Source organism: Meriones unguiculatus, chromosome 17, assembly GCF_030254825.1.
Source record: "Meriones unguiculatus strain TT.TT164.6M chromosome 17, Bangor_MerUng_6.1, whole genome shotgun sequence".
Classification (NCBI taxonomy): Eukaryota; Metazoa; Chordata; class Mammalia; order Rodentia; family Muridae; genus Meriones; species Meriones unguiculatus.
Window position 1 is genome coordinate 34,020,009 of NC_083364.1, and position 22,721 is coordinate 34,042,729.

A 22,721-nucleotide genomic window follows, 5' to 3' on the forward strand; every position below is an offset into this window, starting at 1 on the left:
GCTGTGTTTTCTGGGAAGGCAGCCAGGCCTTGTGCCCTCAGGCTTCCGGGCACTGAGGAGAGTGGTAGAGCAGGCACTGGCGTCCTCAGCTCTCTCTGGCCCAGGCTGAGTGGGCACACCCTGCTTCTGGTGCCAGAAAGCCTCAGCAGGGGGTCGATAAACGCTGGGCTCCTCGCACTCCAGGGGAGAAGGGACACAATGGAGCCTCAGAGCCATAGCAGTCTTGTGCAGAACACACAAGTATGGGTGTCTGCTGGATGATCCTAAGTCCTATCTCCTTTGCCCGGCTGAGCTGTCTGAGGGCAAGGGAGAGGCCCTGGAGCTGGCCTCGGAAATGCAGAGCTCAGAGCAGGGTGGTGGTGGCTGCACACACGCCTTTGATCCCAGCACTCAAGAGGTGGAGGCAAGCAGATCTCTGAGTTTGGGGCCAGCCTGGTCTACAGAGTAAGTTCGGGACGGCCAGGGCTACACAGAGAAACCCTTCCCCCCCCCAAAAAAAAAGGTAGGATACCATGTATCTGTGAGCACATGTCATTTCTCCTAATCCCAGCCTCAGTTTCCCAGATGTGCTCACCTTTCTGGTTGCTTAAGGGCCTAGGGTGTATCTTGATGCGGCTGAAGCATAGTTCTCCTATGAGGGTTGCAGTTTCTTAGTGTCAAAGAAGTTAATGAAGTCTTATTAACCCATTAGGGGAAATGAGGATAAGGGCTGGGGTGAGCACCTAAGCATAGACTTGGGCTCTTGACAGATACTTATATGAGACCCTGAGAAGGAGGAGGCTTCCTAGTTCCTGGTAGCTGCCCAGCAGGTATCCATGCCCACTAAGGACAAACCATGGATGAGCCCGGAACGAATCTGAATTCCTCACTGGGCCACTCAGCATGCACTTGACAAGTTTCTTGTTTAGGAAAGATCCAGGAGATGAAGTTTGAGGGTCTCAGAGCCAGCTCAGGGGTGGGGGAGGGGGTGGATTATCTGCACACTGAAAAGGGTTCTCATGTAAGGGGGACGGACACGGCAAGAGCTCTAAAGTGAGGATTTGTAGAGGCCAGGTCTGGATTCCTGGAGAAAAGAACTTTCTAGAAGCTCCTTTCCACCAGACAGGACTGAGTTCACAGGCAGTGCACTAGGAGTGCTTGTCTGGGTCTGTGATGGTGGTGGGGTGAGTCTAGGAAGAGGTGGCGAGTCAAAGGCGTTAGGGAACCCTTCCCTTGTCCTGGGGATTCCTGGCTTCTCTGTTGCCCGTGTGCTGAGCGGCTGTTCCTGGTATTAATTAGCAGGCACTGCCTGAGAGGTTACTCAGAACACTTGGCCAGATCGCACTGCCAGGACCGCCTGAAGCGCTCCACATCCTGTGTACATTCCGTGTAGGAGGGGCTGGGTATCTATCAGGACAGGCGGTTCAATGGGTTAGAAAGGGCTCCGTTCCCGTGTAGCCCTCTGTACGCCTCTCTCCCCTTGCTGTGTAAAAGGAGCCCACGTAGGCTCCTCACACGTAAGGCCACAGAGCATGTGGCCGTCACAGCGCCAGGAAAAACAAGCCCGAGCCTGAGGAGAACTCACCCTGAAGAGTGGCGGGCCAGCTTTTCAGAGCTGGGTGGTCCCCTGGTTGCCACATATGAGCTTGATGCGTGGTGTTCACCTGCCAAAATCCACACTCCAGTCACATTAAGTCATCGAGGGAAGATGCTAGGTGGTGGCCGGTTTCTAAGGAGACGCTGTGAGATTTGGGGTGGGGTGGGGCTACCGCCCTGTGGCTGTGACACAGCTTTCTATCATCAAGCCATTCCTATCAGCCTGGAAGCAGGCCAGCAGATGGGCAGCTGCAGACCAGCTGTTGGCATGAGGAAAACCAGCAAGCAAGAGGCCATGACGTGGGAAGGCAGTCTTCGTCTAAGAGGGGGCCCAGCCCAGACACCCCCCGCCCCAGGAAAGAGAAGCTTAGGTGGAAGGGTACTGGGTTCCTTCAGGCAAATTAATCTCGACAACCAGATTATGCTGTATCTTGTTTTCATCTAGCTCATGATGGCCAGGCATTGGAGTAGCCATGCTTTTTCGAGCTGTGGTGGTCGGACACCATGCAGAAGAGGAGCAGCAGAGGGCCAGAGGCGGAAAGCATCTTGTCTGAGGCCTGTCCTATGACACTTCGGTAGCAGGTCAGGTCTGGGTCAGCATCCTTCCATCACAGGTAACTTCCCACCAAGCCCCACTTCACATGAACTACAGGTGAAGGAGATGAGCATGGCATGGTACCTGCTGCTCTGGGGACCTACCTTGTGTGGACTTCTCTCCCTCTCTCTCTTCCAATGCTTCTGGACCCAGCAATCCTATTGCTTGGCAACAAGGAAAGATGCGGTTGTTTGTGCTATCCCTCTTGCTAGGCTGCAGTCAGGCTGTCTGTCCTCAGCACCAGTGCCATCACCAGGACGCCTCCCCTGCCCACTAGGTCATTACCTACTGCATTTCTTTATAGAGTGTCATCTTGTGTTTGCTTGTGTGTGTGTGTGTGTGTGTGTGTGTGTATGTGTGTGTGTGTGTGTGTGTAGGGTGCATACATGTGTGCACAAGTACATATGTTTCTGTTTCTTCCTGTTAACATTTAAATATCAACAAAACAGACTGTGGTATGGACTCAACAAATATGAGTGACGAAAGTGAGATTTTCTTATTCCTATTCTTCTTTCATATATTATATCCCAACTACAGTTTTCTTTCTCTCTCTTCCCCTCAGCCCCCACCTCCTCACTCCCCTCCTCCTCCCATCAGAGAAGAGCAAGCCTCCAGGGGACTTCAACCAAACACAGCATAACAAGCTACAGAAGACTAGGCACAGACCATCACATCAGGACTGGACAAAGCAACCCAGGAGGAGGAAAAGATTCCACAAAAGAGTCAGGGACAGCCTCCTCTCCCACTGTTAGGACTCCCACAAGAACACCAAACTACTCATCCACAACATAGATGACCTAGGCCAGACCCCTAGAGCCTCCCTGATCTTTGCAAGTGCCCATGAGTCCTGACCAGTTGATTCTGTGGGCCTGGGTCTCTAATTTTATTGTTTTTTACTAGAAAAACTTTTTCATACAATATATTTTGCTCATGTTTTCCCCTCCCCCAACTCTTCCCCAAACCTACCCACCCAACTCCAGCTTCATGTTCTCTCTCTCTCTCCCTTATTTTTAATGGCAAACCATGCAAGGTTGGTAATGAGTGTTGATGGAGATGTTGTCAGACCTTGCATCTGAATGATTTGTGTTCTCTTGGATGATCTAAACTTACCTGTGCTCCTAGACTCTGCCTGGGAAAGTAAGAAAAAGTGCTGTTCTGGTCCCCAAAAGACCCAATAACCCACCAACCCCAACACAGCCCTGCCTTGCTTACCCTCCCATGTGCAGAAAGCAAGGTCAGGGTCTATCCTCTTTCCTCTCCTACCGATGTTTCCCACCCTGCCTCCTGTCCCACCCTGTTAATCTCTGCTCGAAGCAATCTCTGCTTTCACATTTGACATTTCAGAGGTGAGAAGCAGTAATGATCCCTAAGCAAGACAACTTGTGAGGTTCCCCCCTCCCCAAGCAGGGTCCTCTTCAGAGAGAAAACAATATATACGACTTCTCAATTAAGTGTTGCTGAAATCCCGTAAGTTGAGTATTTATGGAACAGGCTGTGAGTGCCTGTGAGCCAGGCACTGTGCCAGGCATGCCAGTGATTTGGGGGGTGGGTCCTACCTTTGAGCAGCTCTCCTCGGGCCAGTGAGAAACAGATCATTTTGACTGAGTGGATATTTTATGAAGCCTCTACCAAACGCTAAAACCCCTAGGAGACCCGCTGTGAATGACCTCACCACAGCAGCCCGTGGAGAAGGATAAATTGCTGACAGTTTCGATATTCTGCTTTAGGTCCCGTGAAGGGCATGGGGCAGGTGAGAGACAAGGTAGGCAGGGATAGTGAGGAGAGCTGGAGGTTAGCTTTGAGGGAAAAGTAGGGTAGGCTAGGGCAAGGGGGAAGGGGTCTCAGGCAGAAGGGGTTTTCAGGCAGCACAGAGATGGATGTGAGCTGACAGGCTCCAAGGACGGCAATGAAGCTGTAGGGGCAAAGAATGAAGTAGAACCATGTACGGCGGCAGGCAGGATAGGCAGGGTAGGCAGGCAGACAGAAGACTAAGTGAGTACTCACAGACAGGGGAATGGTCTGTCCCAACAAGCAGCTAGGAAAAAAGTGTGAGGCTGGAATTTACAGAGTTTAGACTTGCTCCGGCAAGCCCAGGGGAGCCTAAAGACCCTAGGGCTGAAGGGAAAAATTGGCAGGGGGAAACCCAGTTTGGAGGCTGTTGCCAGGAGAAAGGGACAGGTGACAAGGGGCTAGAGCACAGTGTCAGGGTCGGGTAGCCTTGGAAACTGCAAATAATAAAGGAGTGATGTTCCCAGGCCTCTCTTCCTGGACTGTAAAGCTCCCATTTCAAATTCTTTCTGTGACCACCCCCACCCCTCATCCCTAAGCCTTGATCCTCTCCTTCAGCAGCTCCCTTCATACTCCCATTAAGGATGTTGTCAGGTCAGAGAGCTTCTGTTGATTGGAATGTTGCCCTTCCCGTGTGTGTGTGTGTGTGTGTGTGTGTGTGTGTGTGTGTGTGTGTGTGTGTGTGTGTGTCACACAGGGGTGCCAAAACAGCCCACCTAAAACACAGATTCCTCCCCCATCTGCCTAAGGACATATTCATGCACTCACTAGAGACCCAGAATGACTCCATTCCTTCACTTGAAATCTTTCCAATCCTTCCATCTGGACATTGACTGGACAAGAGAATCTTCTAAAGAAACACCCATCTTGCCTTCCATTAAAGAGCCAGGGATGGGAAAGACCCGTGCTACCCGGGGAGGTACAGGTGACCACGGACTATATTTTCCCTTTGGGAAAACATATCCTCTCTCCAATCAGCTGGATGGCTTGATTTTAGTCCTGATTCCAGCAGAGGCCCATGGCCTTGCTTGGTTGGGTGGCAGAGTTGATAGAAAGAACTCAAAGTTGGGGGCTGGTCAGACTCTGCCTCTGGGAGAGTCCCTTCACCTCTCTCGGGCTCAGTTTTCTAACTGTGAAAATAAGGGGATGAATGGTTTCTAAGGAAACCTTTGCCTCTGACCTTTTCCTTGTGGCCATGTGTGAGCTGATCCCTGCCTTCCTTCCATCCTCCTCCTACAGAGCCAGGCTTTTTTTTTTTTTTTAACAGCCCCATGCATCTCTTTATATCGTGCTGAAGAAGAAGGAAGTGTCTGTCACTGAATTCACCCATGAGAACTTGGGAGTATCTGATGGGAGAAGGCCCCTTCCTGCCAGCCCTGCCTGCCAATGCTGCTCACTGGGCCAGGCAGTGTCAGCAACTGCCAGGAGCACACAGTGTTGGCTGGCTGGCAAGAGGCCTCGCCAATCCCGCCACCTCTACCCTTCCTTGCTTGCCTTGGATGGCTCTCAGGACATCCTGACAAGGTAAGATGTCCTCAGCCAAGGTCCCCATGCACCTCTGCAACCTGAGGAAGGTACAGAAGTCCACTCTAACCAGACAGTGCACCCTCTGCCATCCACAGAGGGGAGGTGGTGGGGGACAAGTTAGGCCTAGATGGATCACTGGGAATGGGGAGAGGGCAGAGGAGCTGAGGTGAGATTTCGGCTTTGTCTCCAGGGACAGCTGAGAACTGTCACAAGTAAAGGTTAGGAAAGAAAGAGAGAAGGAAGACAGGCTGAACTGAGAAACGCTTGCAAGCTCTGTGGCCAGTGAGAAAGCACCTCCTGCCTTCAGGCTCAAGGTCTCCTCCTGGCCAACCACCAGCCTCTCTAGTCATGCACCCCAACATTAACAAACAGCTGGCTGCCCTCACTGGATCATCCTTGATTAAGCCTCAGACCCCAGCTTTCAGCCGGTTCCCTCTCTCCTTCTCTCCCCCAAGGGTCATCCAGGGAGAAGCAGAGCTTGACCCAACCTCAAAAAGCCAGGACCCAAGGGGGACCACTGGCACCTTGCCCCTTCCCCCACCCCAGCACAGGAAGATTCTTGCTTAGGACACAGTGGGAGTCACAGGGCCTGGAGGGCACAGGGCAGTTGCCCCCCCTCCCCAAGTTCTTGGCTGCTGGCCCATCAGGGTTGGCAGCGGCTCAGCTGGCTCCAGCACACTCCCCTGGAAAGAAATCCCTGCTACTCGGTTCTCCCCTCCCGTTGGCCTGCAGCAAGTCAGAACTATTGGCTCAAATCCCTTTTTCTTTTTAACCTTTCCCTCACCATTTTACCCCCCTTGCTGGTGAAAAGGGTTTGCAAGATACTTTGTTAGGCTTTTTTTTTTTTTAAGTGTCTTTAGGAAAACGCTGTAAATCACAGTGGTTCTGGTATCTACAAGGTTCAGACAGACCTTTCCCAGATTGGGACAAGGAAATTGGGAACTTCCAAAATCCCACTCAGAAGACAAATGGGAAGAGAGATTTTATAGCACTTGTTTCCACACACATCTCTCAGTGAAAGACACCAGGTCACTCTTCCATCACCCTTGGTCCCAACGCTCATTGGGCTTCTAACAGGAACTGAATGGACACTTCCGGTGATGGAAAAAAAAAATGGACCATGGGAAGATGGAGCCATCACAGTTGCGGCCACTCAGGTAGAGACTCAGCTGAGTCCTCTCCACAGGCAAGCACATGGGCCACCAGGGTCCTCTCTCTCCCTAGCCTGCTCCAGAGACCCTCCTACCCCCCAGGAGTCCACTTCGAAACACATCTTGCAGATGGGCTCCTTCTGGCCCTCCCTACACTGGGACATGTGCCTTCACACTTAGGACTATCCGTAAAGAGTAGCTGGGGTACAGGGTCTCACTTCTAAGGCCCAGAGGTGGCAGGCAACAAGCTTGGGGAGCCCTGTGGCAGAGCAGCCACCTCAACTTCTCATTCACTAAGTAACTACTAGGTACCAATCAATACAGAAGGCTAGAGAGAAAGACGGTAGGAAAAGCCTTGATTCTACGGAGTTTCTGGGTCCTTGGAGCTAGCAGACTACCCCTGACCTAAGGATGAAGGAAGGGACAAAGGAAGGATGGACAGGGTTCAGTGGAAGTCTTGTGGGAAGAACACTCGGTTATTTGGGGTACATCAGGGAAACCCTCAGATGTTAGGGTTCTGACAATGGCATTGATGGGAAACAGACAGGATGGTTCCGGACCAGAAGTTCTCAACCTATGGTTCATAAGCCCGATGGGGGTCACATATCTGACTCCGGTATCCACGTGACGATTCATAACAGTAGCAAAGTTACAATTATGAAGTAGCAATAAAAATAATTTTGTGGTTGGGGGTCACCACAACATGAGGAACTGTGTTAAAGGGTCACAGCCTTAGGAAGGTTGAGAGCCACTGTCATCCAGACCGTGGCAGTGTGGCAATAGCCCAGCTCTGTATCCTGCAGCTGATCTAAGGTCATTCCCTCAACTGTGGGATTAGAAAAAAAAATCATATCACTGATCACATATTTATCATAAGCACATCTTGGGGTCATTTTTGTGAGGAGGGAGCAAGCTTTGTCCCTCTGGGCTGGCCTTCAAGATATGATCACTCCCTCATTTTTGTCTCTCAGCCTAGGCCACCCTCTTTGCTCTGTTGGCTGTTGCTGCATATGCCTGGGTGAGGATTTACCGTGTTGTGCCCTCCCCCGCAATGGAAGCCAGTATCAAGTTAATGGAATACATCTTGCCCCTGGACCAAAGACCCCAGGACCTTAGGAGCCTGCAGCCCACCTCACTCATCAACCCCGGGACAGAGGTGAAACAAGCAGTATGGAGCTGGGATCACTGTGGCAGTGGTTAAGACAAAGTGACACAGATGATGCCCAGGTTGAGGGTGAGGCTGGCTGTCGCACAGGGATGAACAAGTCTAGGGGCTTGTACTAGCCTGTACATCCCACCTATGGCCTCCTCAGCAGATGTGTTTAGGCTCTGATCATGCCTCCCTCCGGCTGTGCAGGATTCCCCTGGATTCCTTAACCCTCACGGCTTCCTCAGGCAGCTAGGGGAGGACCCAGGCATCGAAGACCTCAAAGCAAATCGGCTAAGCTGGAGGGTGACTACTTCATGGCTGCTCGCCCAGCCATCCTCACAGGGTACTTGGATGTCAAGTAAGCGGGTATGAAAGCAAGCATGCCTCAGCAGAGGTGTTTGCAGCCCACAGGGTTTCCTCGAGCTCACCTCCGCGCTCGCACTGACTGACGCTTACTTGGATTTCCCAAGGTCACACCGTCAACACTATTGGTCCAAGCCACAGTAAAAGAAAGGAACTGGAGGTAGAAGGTAAGTGATACCGAGAGATCCCCATCTCCTATGAATATCACATGACCTCAGGGCTGGAAAGGACTTCCCATCCTACAGCTAGGACACTGAGGCCCCAGGGTTGGGGCCTGTCCATCATCAGAGAGGGTGGGGGACATTGGCAAGTGATCAGGAATGGTCTTCTTTATTTGGAGAAATGATAATCAGACGCTCAGGGAACTGGCCCCCCAGATAGAAGGACTGCAATAAAAGGATGTTGTGAGAAAACCCACCATCCAGCTCCTCCCTTAAAATCCCGACATTGTGTGCCCAGTGACCCCCCCCTCTGCCTGCTCTGTCCCACCCATTTGACACACGCTCAAGGATGGGGTCAGCCATAACCCCCTTGCTCTCATTTCAGCCAGTAATTGCCACTCCTCCATGGATTTCCAACAAGAACTGAAGGTTCAGGCTTAGAGATTTGACAGCTGCTTTTGACAAGTCTCTGAAGTCCACCAAAACCATGCCAGCTGGGCAGTTCTTGAATGCTCTGACTTGTAAATAAGGCAGAGGGCAGAGTCATCCTTTTCAAATCTTAGGAACAGGGGCGTTTCCCAGGAGAGGGGGAAATGAAGCTTCCCAAACAGTGGTGGTTTGACTGAGAATGGCCCCAGCTGGGGAACTGTTTGGGAAGAGTTAGGAGGCGTGGCCTTGTTGGAGGAAGTGTGTCACTGGGCTTTGAGGTTTTAAGAGCCCACACAGGCCCAGGCTTTCTCTCCCCTCTCTCCTCCTACCTATCTACCTAAAGTGCTCAGCTACTGCTTTAGCATGTCTGATTCCCACCATGATGGCAACAGACTGACCCTCGGAAACTGTAAGCAAGCCCCACTCAAATGTGTTCTTTTGCAAGAGTTGCCTTGGTCATGGCGTCTCTTCACGGCAATGGCACGGTGACGCATGCCCCATCAGACTCCAGTTAAACTTGGTGGACGAGTGCTCAAGCCCCAGGGTGATGTCTCAGGCCCTTCAGCAGCAGCACAGCAACAAGGCCTCCCAGCTAAGGGAGCAGCAGAAGAAAGACTTCCTTCTGCAGAGTGAGGAGCCCCAACAGCCCCCACAAGGAAGCTAGGCAGGCCAAGCGGGACTCCAGACCTGAGCCCACACAGCTGTGCTTCTAGCAGTAAGCCAAGCCTAATGGGGGGTGGGCGGAGAGGAGCTGAGCTGGAGCCAAGAAGTGAGATCTGGGGCAGCTAGGCCAGGAGTGACTGCGGGATCTGGGAGAGCTCCAGACACAGTGGACCTGGATTTCCAACCACAAAAAGCCTGGGTGCAAGGGGCCTCTGGTAAGCCAGGAAGCAAAGCCCATGGAGAATGCAGGACCAGGACAGCTACACAGAGAACGCTCACAGAGAAAAGGAGTGCTGATGTAGAGAGCTACACCTCACGACTGTCAGGTTCCTTCTTTCCATAAACTTTGCTTAAACTGAATACATACATACATACAGACATACATACATAAAATCGTGCTCACTTCATGACTATGTTCCGTACAAAATTCAGAACTCATACACATGGGTTAAACCTCTTTTATTAGGCAGACACTTTAAAAGTTGGGCCTCTTGAAAATACCCCTCAAGTCCCTCTAAAATATCCAGTCTCTCAACTGTGGGCTTCAGTAAAACTGAAAACAAATTAAATACTTTCTCACTCAAAGAGGGAAGAACCAGGGCTCAGCTACAAGCAAAGCACAGCAAAACCAAATTCCAACAGTATAAAAAGTTCAGTGCTTGCTGTCTGGGACCTAGTCACCATCCCTGGACTCCAAAAGGTTCAACATCTTTCTGGCTCTGCCCTCTGCATTGCACACAGCTTGTATGCTCCGCTGGCTTGCATAGCTAGCTGCTGCTGTCTCTGGTGGTCATTCCATGATAAAGGCATCTCCAAAATTCGGAGGAGGGGAAGTTCTACATTGCCACTGGGCTGTACCTTCACCAATAGCCTCACTTGGGCTCTCCTCAGGGATTCTAACCTAGCCACGTGGTGCTAAGCCTCCGCTGCTCTCCATGACACCTTCGTGCCTTCAGTGCCACACTAGAAACCCTTATACAGTACCAAGTTTGACTGCCGGCACAATGGACCACACTAACTACCTCTGGACCACAGCATCTGTGTGCTGAGCCTGAGGAAAAACTCCCAGAAGATTTCGCCTCCGAGAGGCCGGTCTCTTCTTGATCACAGCTCGTTTCTCAGCTCCAGCTGACCAGCATCAATGGCATTAGTGGCTCTTAATTCAAAGTACAGCTCAAACAGCCCTGACAGAGTTTTCACTTTCCTCTGAATCCTCACAAGCCAGGCTTCCATTATCTGCATCACTCTCAACGTTCTGATCTTCCAAGTCCATACAACAGCCCATTAAGCTCTGAGCACTCAATGGCTTTCCTAGCCCAAAGTTCTGAAATCCTTCCACAGTCTTCCCCAAAACATGGCCAGGTCTGTCACCATGACAGTCCATTGTCTGGTACCAATTTCTGTATTAGGTAAGGTTTCTATCGCTGTAATAAAACATCATGACCAAAAACAACTTGGGGAAGAAAAAGTTCATTTCATCTTATACTTCCAGGTAATAAACAGTCTGTCACCGAAGGAAACCAAAGCAGGAACTCAGGGCAGGAACTCAGGGATGTGGAGGCAGGAGCTGAAGCAGAAAGCACAGCTTGCCATTCGTGGTTTCCTCAGCTTGCTTTCTTATACAACTCCAGACCACCTGCTCAGGGACAGCACCATCCCTCGTGGACACCCACATCAATCATTAACCAAGAAAAGCCGCCGTAGACCTAATCACAGGTCAATCCGATAGAGGAATTTTCTCAACTGAGTTTTTTTTTTTTCCTTCCCAAATGATCCTAGATTATGTCAAGTTGACAAAAGCCAAACAAACGAAAACAAAAATAAAACAACTGGACAGCTCACCTCTGGAAGGAGACACTTGGGAACTGTTCCTCTCTGTGGCAGCCCGTGTGTGACCTATTGTTCCTACTGCCACGTCATGCCTGAGCCCTCGCAGCACGGGGAGACCCAGTGGAAGAAACTGACCAAATTCACGTCTCCTGGCTTATTTCAAAGACAAGGAAGTGTGAGAGGTCTGTTCTCCCAGGAAGAGTGCAGACAAGAGCAGTGGCTTCCTCCGTCAAAGCCCTTGTTCTCCCTCAGCATTCGGGAGCATACTAGCGACTTAACTGTCGTGTAACAAATTGTCCCCAAAGGCAGCGACTTCAGCAACAACCATTCGTTTCTCTGAAGGGGATTGTCCTGATGGTTTGGGTACAAGGTCTCCTGTAAGGGTACAGTCAATGTGTTCTTAGGCCTGCAGTCAGACTGAGAAAGATCTGCTTCCAGGACCACTCACATGGCTGCCATAAAGCTGGGACGAGCCACTTCCAGGACCACATATGTGATGGCTGGATGGCCTCAGTTTCTCACTGTATAGACTCTCCATAATCCATCATGGCTTCCCAAAAGTGGCAGTTTGGCCTTCCCCAGAGCAAGATTTCAGAGGGGGGCGAGGGGGCTGGAGAGATGGCTCAGTGGTTAAGAGTACCCGCTGCTCTTCCAGAGGTGCTGAGTTCACTTTCCAGCAACATGGTGGCTCACAAGCATCTATACTGGGGTCTGGTGCCCTCTTCTGGCGTGCAAATGTACATGCAGATAGAGCACTCATATACATAAAATAAATAAATAAATCAGAGAGAGAAGGAGCTGGGAGGTGGTGGCACATGCCTTAATTCCAGCACTCGGAAGGCAGAGACAGATATATATATATTGGACTTTGAGGCCAGCTTGGTCTACAGAGTAAGTTTTCAGGACTGTTAGGGCTACACAGAAAAACTGTCTCGAAAAAAACTTTAAAAGAGAGAGGAGGGGGTGGGGGCAGAGAGAGATGGGAGAATCCATGTCAGCAGCCATAGTTCCATAACCCAATCTTGGAAGTAATAGCCCGCCATGCCTGCCACACTCTGGTCTCCAGCAGATATTAACTAAACCCAGGCCACGGTCAAGGGGACCCCTGCCTCTGAAGAGGGTAGAATGAGAGTGCGTGCACCCCAACTTAATAAACACCCCACCTTGGACTTAGGGCGGGGCATTAGATCCAGTCCTCTTTAAAGGCTCTGGGTCTGGGATTATGGCTCCCTACCCCACAGAGCATCAGGTTTGACACAAAAGGAGCAGCCAGTGAGCTGACCTCAGAAAAGAGGAAGGCCTGGGAAGGAGCGAGCACTAAGGTGACGCTCAGAAGACTGTTGTTCTCCTCCATAAAAGGCTGGCTGCCCTGCTTCCCGGTGATGGGGCCCACCTAGCTCCTCGTGGACACAAGGAGCAATGTCTAACCACCTCAGTGGTCCCGGGCCTGTGTGATGGCTGAATGTGAAGTCTCTCTAGCAGAGAGCAGAGGTTTTTTTCCTTGCTTCCCTTATATCTCCAAGAAAATGAGGGTGAGGGGGGAGACATGGCAGAAGCTGAGAGATAAACTAGGAAAGGCCAGTCAGGTCTCTTCGCTATGAAAGGAAGGGGAAGGAAAATTACCTGGCACCCAGGTCTCTTTAGAGGGATGCTAGGGTGAGGCTAATAGCTTGAGCGTGGTGATAGGTGGCTCTGAGCTCAAATGTTGACTGCCATTGCTAGCTATGTCCATAACCTCTTTGGGCATGTTTCTTTAGAGGCAAATTTGGCATCAGAAGAGGATTTGGACTGGGGAGATGGCTCAGACACAAGGGCTTGTTGTACAAACATGAGGACATGAGATCACAACTGTCACTGTGCCCCCACTTCAACTATACATCAACAAAGATCCCCTCCAAATTGGTTTGTTTGTTTGTTTATCAGTTTTTCAAAACATGGTTTCTTTGAGTAGCCCTGGATGCCCTAAAACTCTCTATGTAGACCAGGCTGGCCTCACTCTCAAAGATCTGCCTGCCTTTGCTGGGTTTAAAGGCATAAGCCACCAAACAACCAGGCTGATCCTCTCCGATTTAAAAAGACATGACTGGGCCAGCCAGATGGCTCAGCTGGTTAAAAGGACTTGCTACACAAATCTGATGGCTGAGTTCAATCCCCGGAACTCAAGACAGAAGAAAAGAATCAAATTCCACAAGTTGTCCTCTGACCTCTACATGCACATTCGTGAGTGTGTGTGTGAATAAATTAATAAAAATAAAATGACATGACGGAGAACTCTCAGACTACTGCTCAATTACCAGGCATTCTGGAAACCCTCTACCTGCCCGGGAAGCCAAGGCCAACAGAGGGACAGCTCACATCTGACCTGAGCCACTCTCGCCCTGGCTGCCCTCTCTGCTGCTTCTTCATGTTGCAACAGCAAACAGTCTAGATTCTGAAGGGCCCCGCTCTAGGAAGGAAGAACATTCGCCTGTTTTCAGTTAGGTGACATGCCCTTGGCAGTCCCTGGCTTTTCATTTACCCTCATCGCGTCTTGCTTCTTCTGTTTAAGGTCAAATCATAAAAGACAAGGAGCCTGATAACCTGTGTGTGAAGGATCTGGAGGAAGAAGATGCCTGCCAAGAAGGCTAGACAGTCCTTCCTGGGAGGGGCCGTGGGTATCAGGTTAATCTGGAGGTGGGAGGAGGGTGTGTGACTGTATGCAGATGAACAATGGTCCGTATGTACATGCTTTTTTCTTGCCTATCTGTGTATACACATATATGTTTATGGGGGGGGAGACTCTGCTGAGGACCATCTCTGCCTTCTCTGACCATGGCACAGTGACCCCAGCAACAAAGCAGGTCGAGATTAAGGGGCTCCTTTCTTCTCATGCCAGCCCCCCTAGACAGCCGCATTTATTGGTAAGGATTGGATGTTTCTTGCGCTAAGCCTTAGAGAAGCATCCTACGGTAAAGTCAGAACACACACTCAAGGAAACAGTCCGTGGACCACCTCAAAGGTGTGAGGTGGGGTGGGGAGTGCCAAGGATGGCCCAAAAGTAAAGTCATGGGGCTCAAAGTCCCGAAACTTCCACCTCTGAAGAGTGGGGTCAGCACCTCCCCGACCCTAAACCCCTATTCTTCGTTTGTAAATGAGCCTTACAAGCAAACATCTGCCACTCTCGGCCTTCTGAATGGGAGGTGAAGCCCAGAACACAAATCTCTGTGTTTTCATGAGGTGTTTTAGCCAGTTTCGACTCTCCTATTTTGTACACACACAGAAGTCGGTGCTAAGAGGATTACTCTTCCTGGTGCTGCATCCTCCCAAGAGGCCCCGGTCAAAAAGAGACCCTTGTTTAACAGCGTTTTCTCTAATTCCTCTGCCTTTTCCTCCTCGCCTCACCGTGCAGACGCGTAGCGTCGCCAGGTCTTAAATCCACCCACCTCCAACTTCGGGGAATAAAGATGGTCTGGAGCTCCATTCTCTTCCTGCCCCCGCATCCTTCAGACAGCTGAAGATGAACATTAGCGCTTGGTTCAGCAGCATCTGAAAAAGAAAGGGCAGCCTGGTCGAAGCCTCCACGCCCCAGAGAAAAAATGTAGCCTTTTTGCCTGTGTGCAGTGAATGCTTTCTGGAGAGTTTTCATTAGGGCCGGGGCCGCTGGTGCAGAAAGCTTCACAGATGTTGACATTTTTTTTTTTTTTCATCCCTGGGTTAAGATGTCTTCCATAAGCTTTTATTCCTTATTTGTTACTTCTTTATTATCAGGGAGGTTTTGCCGCCTTCCTTCTCTGGTTTCTCTGAAGGGAGCAGCGGTAGCCAGGCCACTCATTATCTCCGCCCTATTCTCTGGCCTCCAGAGGCAGCCCGGGCCTCGGGCCCCTTTTGTGAGGAACAGCAGGTAGCTGAGGCAGGCCGGGTCATTCCTCAGACCCTTTTGTGTGGCAGTCCCCTCCTCCCCCAACTCAGCCCAGGGCGTGTAAAAGGTCAGGGGCAGCCAAGCCTCCATACCTGGGCTTTTGTTGGTTGCCGGAGGCCACGGAATCCAGAGGCACAGGGTCTTGGCAGACAGCCTAGAGAAGAGGCCTGTATCTCTTGACCACACAGCTGTCCTCTCACCCATCCTCTGAATGGGGTAGGGAGGCACCAGATGAGCCTGGCTCTTCTGTGTGCAAAACTACCTCAGGACAAAAGTAGGCGCCAAAAGACTGGCTGCGATGAACTCAGACTGTGGCTACTGAGGTATAGAGGGAAGTATTTTCAAATAAACATGTAAAGCCCCCTTGGTTTCAACAGTCTTTTCCCCACATCTGTCAGATGGTGCCTGCACACCCTCTGTTTCCTGCTTGATGCAGTTTTCCTGGTTGTCCTGTACATCCAGTGGGGTGCTGTAGAAGCTACAAATTGCTTTGCCAGCCATAAGATTCTAAAAAGCATTTTTTTCCTTTTGTTCCCCTACTGCCCAGGTAGACCTTACCATGAGCAAAAATCACATCATCTGACACAGATTAATGTTTCTGAAAATTGTAAGTAGCAATTACAGACTTAGTGGCCTTGACTGATATCCAAGGCCTGTCAAAGCCTGATGACCTTTCAGTGACTGAGACCTCAGAACAAGCTGGCCCCTGGTGACAATACCACCCCTGCCAGGAGAGTCACTGGAAAACACACCTGCCTCATGAAATAAAGAGGCTTTGGGACCAGGAAGGTGAGGACATCCTCCAGGACAGCACACCTTAAAAGAGCAATGAGGCTCAAAGGACAGAGGAGAGAGCCACGCCAGGACCAGGGATCCGGAACAGAACTGGCTGGATGGAGGAGTTGAGGTTCCTGCGCTCATCTCAGGGCTGCTCAGGGCTGGATTGGGGTTCAAGGCCATTCTGTGTGGCCAGGGGAACTGGAATGGAAATTGAAGAGTAGAAGCAGAAATGGACATGTTTGGAAACAAGTCAAGGTGCTTTTGGTTTTGTTTGTTGTTGTTGTTGTTGTTGCTTGGTTGATTTGTTTGTTTTGTCGTTCCGTGGTTTTTTTCCAGACAGGGTTTCACTGTGTAGCCTTGGCTGTCCTGGACTCATTTTGTAAACCAGGCTGGCTTTGAATCCACAGAGATCCACCTGCCTCCGCCTCCCGAGTGCTGGGATTACAGGAATGCGCCATGCCGGGGAAAGTCTAAAATGGAATGTGCTGCTTTATTGTGGGGTGTGGGTGGGGGGAGTGGGGCTTCACTGAGGGTGGCATCCCACAGACTGGAGTGCCCTTGAGAAGATTCAGCCACCAAGCGTTCATTTAGGGCTCCCTCTGTGTCAGGCCCAACAAGCCTTTTTTTTTTTTTTTTTAATCCTAAAATTGCCCCATTCCTTGAACTATTAAAAAGCATCTTTCACTTCCTGGTGATTAAGTTAAATGACACCAATCCCCACTTCTGGTGATGGCCGAGCTACATCACCCTGTGTGTGAGCAGAACAGGACAGAGGGTGAGTGAGGTGGCTCAGCCGGTGGAGGCTGATGACGAGAGTGTAATCCCCAGGACCCACATGATGGAAAGGACCAGCTGCCCCACTTGGTCTGCTCACCCCCACACATGCACACACAAAGTCAACCAATAAATAAATACATGTGATTTTTTTTTTCAAGCAGACAGCATTCGATGGGACTTCTGCTCTCTGAAGAATGGGTTCGCATGAGTACAGCTTCAGAAGAAACCAGATGCAGGTGACCGTGTGCTTAATGGGGTGCAAAGGACTATGGAGCTAAGCAAACCATGAGATGGGGATGAAAAGGCAAATCCTCCACGGAAAGAGCCAGGAAAGTTCTCAACAGCCTGTTTGTTCTCGTCTCTGCTCAAACCTTGAGTTACATATTCACAGGGAATGCCACTAAGCTGTTGAAAAAAAAGATCTGAGCCTATTCTAGTGTCTCCCGCATCAGACACAGGGGTTGCAGTATGAATCCAACCAAGATAATTGATTGATTAAAGAAACAATACCAGCCAGCTGTGCTAGCACGCACCTTTAACCCTGCGCTCAGGAGGCAGAGATAAAAGCCAGATCTTTGTGAGTTAGAGGACAGCCTGGTCTATACAGCAACAGCATGCATCCCGCTGAAGAAGCATCCTCCCTACCCCCCCCCCCCGGAAAAAAAAAAGAAGCACGTACTGGAGAAAAATAGCAAAATCCAGAAACTACCCAACTTAATGTGTACAATGTCCAGATTGCAATCCAAAAGCATTTACTATGAAAAGAACCAAGAAAGGAGAATGCATTCCCAAGACAACAGAGCATCAGGTGAGACAGCAAAAAACAATCCAGATATAATTAGCAAACAGGTAATTTCTAGAATGGATTGTAATTATACTGAAGGTAAAAGAAAACATGGGAAATTATTAGACAGGACTGGAAAATGAAAATGGTGAAAACTGAAATCCCAAAACTAAAAATACAATATAAGGAAAGAAAAAAAAAAAGAAAGGGAGAGAAGATCACTCTCTCATCCTGTAACAACAGGATGGAGTTGACAGAGGAAAGAGAAAATGGACTTAAATATGAAACAAAGATATTATCCAGTGTAAAGAACAAAGGAACAACCGTGGCTGCCGAGATGGCTCCGAAGAGCACTTAAGCCACTGGTTCTTCTACTTCTCCTCCAGAGTGCCGGGGTCACAGGTGTGCACCCCCACAACACATCCAGCTTGTCTTGCACAAACTTTTCAAAAAGGATGGAGGCAGGAGCATTTCCTAATTCATTTTAGGAGGTTAGCATTACCCCGATACCAAAAACAGACAGAGATCACAAGCATGCACAGAAAATCAAAATTTTCCATGGAGAGAAGACGTCAGTGGTTACGAGCAGTAGCTGCTCCAAGGGAGGACCCAAGTTCAATTCTCAGCACCCTCAAGGTCCCTAGCAGCCATAGATAACTCCAATTCCTGGGGACCTAATGCCCTCTTCTGGCCACTTCTGGCACTGCATGCATGCAGTGCACAGACACACCTGCAGGCAAGCATTCAAGCACGTGAAATAATAATAAACAAATCTTTTTTAAAAAATCAGAATTCTAGAAAATAAAATCTAACAAGATATCACTATTTAAAAAGGCAATACAGCGTGACTATGTATCTTTAACCCGGGAATACATGACTGCAGTTCATCATATTAATAAAGAGGAAAACATGAGCATATCGACAGATGCATGCGTGACTTTTTAAGAAAAAGAGCCCTCAACTTAACAAATTACACACACATGCAATATCCATCTATGTTAATATATAGTATGCTCTGTGTGTGTGTGTGTGTGTGTGCGCGCGCACTACAGTTAGTATCATACTTAATGGCAAAGGGTAAAATTCTTTCCCCTAGAGACAGAAACAAGCAAACCAACCTGAAAAATTTTCAAGACTAAGGGAGTCTAGTAAGATAGCAGAACATAAAATAAACGTGGAAAGCCAGTGTCTTAGTCAGGGTAACTAGCCAAAGCGACTTGGGGAGGAAAGGATTTGTTTGGCTTACATTTCTATATTACAATTCATCATCAAAGGAAGTCAGGACAGGAACCTGGAGGCAGGAGCTTATAGAGGCCATGAAGGGGTGCTGCTCACTGGCTTGCTTCTCATAGCTTGCTCAGCCTGCTTTCTAATAGCACCCAGCAGCCACCTAGGTTGACAATTGATGGTCCTGTGGTGGAGTGGCTAAAACATAAATGAATAGTCTGAAGGGCAAAAAGAGGAGAGATGGAGCGACCAGGTCTCTACCTGGGATTTTTTTAAACATGAACTTTTCATCAGAATGCAGAAAGAGGGCAGCAAGATGGCTCCCTAGGTAAAGGAACGTGTCACACAGCCCGGTGCCCTGAGTATGATCCCTACAATTCACATAAAGGTAGAAGGAGAGAGCTGACAGCAGAGTCTTGTCCTCTGATCTCCACACGCCCTCTGTGGCATCCACGGGGCCAAGCACACCTTATAAGCCAAGAATTTCCTCAGTTCCTGAAAACGAAGGCAGGGAGATCACGGCTCCGGCCCAATGTGGGCTATTTGCACAGCCAGACTGTCTCGGAAATGAAGAGGCAGCTTAGAGGAGCCAAGCCCATGTCTGGCTTTGGTGGGAGGCTGGCACCCTCCTTGCCTCTCATTCTCTCTGCAGAGGCACCCCTATTCCCTCCATGCCACCCTGAGGATTGCCCCACATCAGGCCTTAAAGAGCCAATATCAAAAAGAAGAAGGTAGTGTCTACCTCTCCTGGGCTGCGTGTGCCTTCCCTCTCACAGCTGAGTCCACTCTGCCTCACGCTCTTCAAACACAGAATGCCGTCAGTCCTCCCAACGTAGCCTGGGCTAAGAAACCACTGTGAGCAGCAGCACGTGCTGCCTGGGTGGCTCCCAGCAGGAACCGGATGGAGGCGGATGAGGTTACAGGTGCTTTTCATCCAGCCCGCCGGGAGAGCCCCAGCTACCTGCTGCTAGAACTTTGTCTACAAATCTTTGTTCTCATTCGAAGGAGGGATGGAGGCTGGGAGACTCAGGGCAGTATGATAACTTGATTAGGCCTCAGGACAGATGGACAGGAGCTAAGCAGCCTCCGCTCTCCTCAGGCCTGGCTGATAACTACTGATCCATCCTCTCTTCTACCATGCTTCCGGCAGAAGCCTGTGAATCTCCATAATGCTGGGCTTCTCTCTAGAACAGGCGTTAAATAACTCTCAGACCCCTGCATGGGGTCCGGTGAACTGTGGGAAACACCAGTACAACAGGGACATGCAGGACTTTTAAGAGCCTGGAAATCACCCTCCAGCCCAAGTGTAAATTACAGCACATTTAGAAATGAGTAAAACTGTTCTGTTGAAAGATGGGTTCAGATTTTCAGAACACCCTGCTCTCTTGGGAGAAATGTCTCCTGATCTACTGTGGTGTCTGCTGTCGATGGTACTTGGTTGAGAACATTTCTCACCATCTAATGCCAGATACTTGGGCATAGGCTGAAATGAGGCCTCTGTGAGCTACTCTGTCCATGTTATATACACCTGGAAGATTTGGAGATGAGCTGCCAAGCAAGGAACAGAATGGGCATGTTGTTTTGTTATTATTTGTTTTTTGGTTTGTTTGTTTGTTTGGTTGGTTGGTTGGTTGGTTGGTTGGTTGAGACAGGGTCTCACTGTGCAACTCTGGCTGTCCCGGAGCTCACTCTGTAGACCCATTGGGCCTCAAACTCACAGAGATCCACCTGCTTCTGCCTCCCAAGTGCTGGGATTAAAGGCCTGGACCACCAGGCCCGGCTGTTGCCATGGTGATCCCCGCCCCCCAACTGTTTCAAAATTATCTAACATAAGTAATACAGAAGACATTTAGAGTCAAAAGAGGTTTTAAAACAAACTCCCAAGGTCTGGTATGGCCCTCTAATTCCAGCACCCAAGAGGCTGAGGTGGGAAGAATGGCTCAAATTCAGGCCAGCCTCATCTACATAGCAAGTCCCTGTATTAAAAATATAAAACAAAATGATCCCCCTCTTTTTTTTTTTTTAATATACTAAAGAAATAAAATCGACTACTGGCTCTTTCTGAGATGGCCCCTGTGGGGAATGTGAAGGGAGCTGTTAGTGCTACTTTCAAAGTAAGAAAGCCAGGCCATTAAAATTTAAAGAAATGGTCTTTTAAATTTTCAGTCATGGTGATGATTTACTGCCCAAATCTCCTGGTAAGAGTGAGCTAGAGCTACAGTATGCCAACATCGAAGGTTTCTGTTTCTGTCATGGGAATGGAATGTCTTTTGAACTGCTAAAGTAGATAATTCCATGCCTGGAAGAAAAAAAAAAAAAAAAGACAGTAGGAGGGACTGGAGCAGAATAGAAGGAAAAAAAAAAAGATCCTCTGGTTTCTCAGTAATTCCACAATTGCAGCATCGGGGAAGCTTGGCAACATGTCTCACAGGCCCACCGGAAGAAGAGCATGCCGCCATGCTCCTCTATCAGGGGGACACTAGAAACTCCTAAGGGACACACTGTAATAACATAGATTATACAATGAGCAACAGGTATGATGCAAAGAGGTTTATTTAAGGGAGGAGTGGGAAAGAGGTGGAGAGATAGTGAGAGAGCTTAGGAGAAGAGGAAAGAGAGAAATGGGGATGGGTAGGGCACCCCAGGAGAGAAACTCTGGGAGAGGGAAAGAGGGTGGGGAGCAGTGATGGGTGGGTCCTTTATATCCAGAGCAGGCCTGGCTGGCACCTGGCAGTATCAGGTGATGATGTCAGAGGCTGCTAGGCAACCTACCCTAACATTCCCCCCTTTTTCTTTAATTAAAAAAAAAAAAAAAACTTAGGAAAGAGTACAGAAAGATCAAAACAAAACAAAAACAAACAAACAAAAAAAAAAACAAGAGCAAAAAATGTCCAGATTATATGGTGAGGAGGAGGGGAAGCCCCTGTCCTGGAAAGTTCAGGGTAGAGGGTGGGTTTTGCCAGCCATGCCCAGCAGCAGATAGGGACCTAACATCCCAGCCTTTTGTTGATAAAAGCATTACAGGCAAAGAAACCCATTGTCTCTAGCTGCTTCTGGCTGACATTGGGGTGTTGATTTTGAGGGGCAGAAGGCTAGAAGGTTGGCCACATCCCAAGAGCAAGCTGTTCTATTTGCTGTTCAGGATCTGTGAGATCACCTGTGGCTAGGTAGGAAAATGCAGGTCCAGGTGCAGCCATCGATGGTCGACAGGAGTATTTGTCTAAGCACCTGTCTACCATTGCTTTGGTGGCTGTTGTGGATGTAGGAAACACCTGGGCCTGGCAACTGGAGTGCATCCTGGTGGTAGATTGGGGTAGGTTTCCTGTAGCTTACAAGAATCCTTTAAAGTGCATAAAGAACATAAATTTCAAACATGTTAGCATCACCATTGTAATCTGCAGTGAAATATACATTGTAGAAAACAAGGTAGTAGGCCTACATCCTTGTGTCACAGCAGGGTTGAGGCTTGGGAAATAACCTCGGGTTAAAACCATGAACACTTTTTTGAGGTGAGCTCAGGGAAGACAGAAGCCTTCTGTGAAGTAAATGGGGGAAAGCGCACTTGGATTTTAGTATGGTTACACACCATGAAAGAGAGGGTGATTCCCTCTGTTCAGAACGCTGGATGTGTATAGATCTAACACAAAGAGGATTTTTTAAGGATTTATTTATTATGTGTTCAATGTTCTGTCATCATGTACACATGCACGCCAGAAGAGGGCACCAGATCTCACTATAGATGGTTGTGAGCCACCATGTGGTTGCTGGGACTTGATCTCAGGACCTTTGGAAGAGCAGCCAGTGCTCTTAACCTCTGAGCCATCTCTCCAGCCCCAAAGGAACAACTTTTAAGTCTATACTTAAAAGACAAACCAAAGGAAATTTGAAATCTTGAGCTTGGAACTATGATAGTGGATCCTATAGTGGAATTTTTTTTTTTTTTAATTCAGAGTTAGATTAATAAGTCAGGGTTCCAGTGATTAACGTCAAAGCTCTGAACCATTTTAGTACAACTGTAGCATA

At 49.2% G+C, this 22,721-nt stretch overlaps 1 long non-coding RNA gene across 2 annotated transcripts; it reads left to right on the plus strand.

Annotated features, from left to right (window-relative positions):
- Positions 1 to 161: 161 nt before the first annotated feature.
- On the plus strand, positions 162 to 18,379 carry LOC132648532 (uncharacterized). 2 transcript variants are annotated; one of them, XR_009586946.1, is made up of 5 exons: positions 162 to 444; positions 2,021 to 2,189; positions 5,226 to 5,482; positions 7,608 to 8,316; positions 16,846 to 18,379. It is a non-coding gene; the product is annotated as an uncharacterized LOC132648532 (long non-coding RNA). The 2 variants fall into 2 exon arrangements; XR_009586947.1 differs by having other exon boundaries at positions 8,191 to 8,316; positions 16,849 to 18,379.
- Positions 18,380 to 22,721: the final 4,342 nt, after the last annotated feature.